This window comes from Coregonus lavaretus (assembly GCF_964263955.1).
Source record: "Coregonus lavaretus genome assembly, chromosome: 28".
NCBI lineage: Eukaryota > Metazoa > Chordata > Actinopteri > Salmoniformes > Salmonidae > Coregonus > Coregonus lavaretus.
Genome location: NC_140015.1, coordinates 1,812,599 through 1,816,184, shown reverse-complemented (window position 1 = coordinate 1,816,184; position 3,586 = coordinate 1,812,599). Strand labels below are relative to the sequence as shown.

At 43.2% G+C, this 3,586-nt stretch overlaps 1 long non-coding RNA gene across 2 annotated transcripts; it reads right to left on the bottom strand.

Annotated features, from left to right (window-relative positions):
• Positions 1–703: 703 nt before the first annotated feature.
• LOC311103446 lies at positions 704–2,670 on the bottom strand. 2 transcript variants are annotated; one of them, XR_014610089.1, is made up of 3 exons: positions 2,243–2,662; positions 1,104–1,206; positions 704–768 (listed from the first exon to the last, which is right to left on the bottom strand). It is a non-coding gene; the product is annotated as an uncharacterized lncRNA (long non-coding RNA). The 2 variants fall into 2 exon arrangements; XR_014610088.1 differs by lacking the exon at positions 704–768 and having other exon boundaries at positions 948–1,206; positions 2,243–2,670.
• Positions 2,671–3,586: the final 916 nt, after the last annotated feature.

Sequence of the window (3,586 nt, the reverse complement as noted above, 5' to 3'; positions counted from 1 at the left end):
TTTATAAAACCCTCTTAGGCCTCACTCCCCCCTATCTGAGATACCTACTGCAACCTTCATTCTCCACATACAACACCCATTCTGCCAGTCACATTCTGTTAAAGGTCCCCAAAGCACACACATCACCTGGGTCGCTCCTCTTTTCAGTTCGCTGCAGCTAGCGACTGGAACGAGCTGCAAAAAACACTCAAACTGGACAGTTTTATCTCCATCTCTTCATTTAAAGACTCTTACTGACAGTTGTCGCTGCTTCGCGTGATGTAATGTTGTCTCTACCTTCTTGCCTTTGTGCTGTTGTCTGTGCCCAATAATGTTTGTACCATGTTTTGTGCTGGTACCATGTTGTGCTGCTGCCATGTTGTGCTGCTACCATGCTGTGTTGTCATTTGTTGCTGCCATGCTATGTTGTTGTCTCAGGTCTCTCTTTATGTAGTGTTGTGGTGTCTCTCTTGTCGTGATGTGTGTTTTGTCCTACATTTTTATTTTTAATCCCCCGTCCCTGCATGAGGCCTTTTGCCTTTTGGTAGGCCATCATTGTAAATAAGAATTAGTTCTTAACTGACTTGCCTAGTTAAATGAAGGTTAAATAAATAAAAGATCCATGAAGCAAACATTGAATGACTTTTTGAAATGTGAAGGTGTGTAGACTCAGTGAAGATGTCGAGTGAAGATGTCTTTCATTCTTCTCTGTACCCTGGTGCAGAGGAACAATTATTGTTCAGCCTCATAGTAGCATGATCTCAGTTCTGATTCTGGATAGCTGAACTCCTGTAAATAGTGAAAGGACATTTAGATTTCTATGGGACAGTTTTCCAACCATAACATTGTAAAACACTCAGTGGGCTATGAGTTTTTCCAACTTGAGACCCTAAAGAGGATGAATGAACTACAGCAACCTTGTACTTGTTCATATGAATTTGAGACTAAACAGACACAGAGACAACAACTGCAATTGGACCGAGCTGGCTTTATGCAAGGTGCATCGTTTAGTAAAAAGTTATTTGCACAGTATATGTCATCACTATGTTGATAGGTTAATTTCAGTCAATAATTTGGAATGAAAGGTCTAGGTAGCCTAGCCAGCCAGCGCATTTGTGGCACACCTTGAATGTCAGTGGCAGACGTCAGTGTCTCTGAGCTTTTCCATTGTCTGTTGTTATCCCAACACCCTCTTGCAGGTACTACCTTCTTCATCTTCTCTGCGTCCTACAGCAGGAGAAGTGGAGAGAAGAGAGAGAGGGGGATACAAGAGGGAGTAGTGTTAAAATGTACAGGCCGTGTACATGATGTGCTGAAGGGTAAGTGAGCAGGCATCGCCACAGACACCTACATGGGCTTCTGATGTTAAGTTAAATCACCTCTGCCACTACTTCTTGCAGTACTTGAGGAACACCTTGTTTCCATAAACCATTCCATTGACATTCCCTTCCTAAACCAGACTATATAGTCTTGAGACACTCTCTCTCTCTCTCTCTCTCTCTCTCTCTCTCTCTCTCTCTCTCTCTCTCTCTCTCTCTCTCTCTCTCTCTCTCTCTCTCTCTCTCTCTCTCTCTCTCTCATGCTGGCACTAAGAAGACCTCCTTTAAAAACAGTATAATTTGTTGGAATTGGGAAATGACATAAAAGTAACACCTCTTTAAAAGACCTACAGGTTTTTGTTTTATGTTGTGTTTCACTTTGAAGACACTATCTATGAGTGGCGATGGCCCCTAGTAAAGTAGACAGTCAACATGGGCTATAATCTATAGGAAGTAATGCCTTCTCAAAATGGCTCCTCATGTTTAACTCGCTCTGTCACTCAAAGACAGACGCTTTAGATTCTTAATTCCCATCCCCCTTCAGAATAAATGTATAATTGGTAACAATATAAAGATATTGAAGCACATTTGATTACTATGCTAGTAGTTCTTGCATAAGAAAATGTTATGCTTGGGGTTTCCATAGTTTACTCCAGTAAAAGTACTTTCTGGACTGCCTCTTTCAGCCCTTATGCTGCCTGTCACCCAGTCATGTATGATGCAGTTCTATCACTTTATTTAGGCTACTCAATATCTTATAGGCCTATCATGCAAACATTTCATGCAAACAAACACTTCTTACTCAATGTGTTTGTACAAATACAAAACTTTCAATCAATCATTCACTGGTATGTCATCACTATGATTTCCATTCCGACATTACATGTATCCATCGCAGTGCCATTCCATACCTTCGAAGGACAGTTCTAGGTCATTGTACATACCATATGTAGGTTATATGAACATCATCCACAACGATTCCAACTAATTTGGAGCTGTATAGGACTGAGGCCAGCTCTCCGGACTTCAGAAGACAAAGTCGCATGCACCCTCCCATATAGCATTTTTGTCTTCCTCCACAACCACCACTTTGAGACCCAGGGCTGTTGCCTCGCGGATTTGTTCCTCCGTCCACCACAGCTTTTAGCGGGGACACGACTGTCAAACTTGGATGCTGTTTTCCTTGCTTCTTGAAGACTACAACTAGCTAGCTGGTAAATGAGGCTTTTCCCTAAGCTTTTTGGCAAGACTAATAATACATCCTCTCCTCGCAAAAAGGCTTGAAATGCTTCAAGTTGCTCCTATTTTAATTAAATCCTTAAGTGTGGCAGTATCGTCTCTCTATCAAATAGCGTGCATATGAGAACCAATCAAAAAGTCCCTAAAAGTCGCAAAGAATGTAGCGAACCTCCCCCTTTTACAAGCCCAAGATACCAGACCAGTGAGTCACCGCTCGCTGTGTAGTCATGAGGGTTGCGCGTCTGCCATTTTTACATTCTGGAACGTTCAGTTGAATGGAAATGGTGCAGACTCTGCCAAGAGCTGGCCGTCCGACCAAACTGAGCAATGACCACTGACAGAACTACAGAGTTCCTTGGCTGAGATGGGAGAACCTGCCAGAAGGACAACAGTCTCTTCAGCACTTCACCAATGTGGGCTTTATGGGAGAGTGGCCACACAGAAACCACTCCTGAGAAAATGGCACATGACAACACGCCTGGAGTTTGCAAAAAGGCACGTGAAAGACTCTGAGATCATAAGGCAAAAGATTATGTGGTCTGATGAGACAAAAATGTTACTCTTTGGCCTGAATGCAAAGCGCTATGCCAGGAGAAAACCAGGCACAGCTCATCACCTGTCTAACACCATCCCTACCGTGAAGCATGGTGGTGGCAGCATCATGCTATGGGGATGCTTTTCAATGGCAGGGACTGGGAGACTAGTAAGGATAGAGGGAACAATGAATGGAGCCAAATACAGGCAAATGTTGATGAGAACCTGTTCCAGAGTGCAAACAAACTTAGACTGGGGCCAAGATTTACGATCCAACAGACATTGACCCTAAGCATACAGCCAAAGCAACGCTGGCTTCAGAACAAGAATGTGAAGGTCTTTGAGTGGCCCAGCCAAAGCCCAGACTTGAATTCCATTGAAAATATGGGGAAAGACTTGAAGATTGCTGTTCACCACTGCTCCCCATCTAACTTAACAGAGCTTGAGAAAATCTGCAAGGAAGAAAGGGAGAGAATCCCCAAATCCAGATGTGCAAAGCTGATACAGACATACCC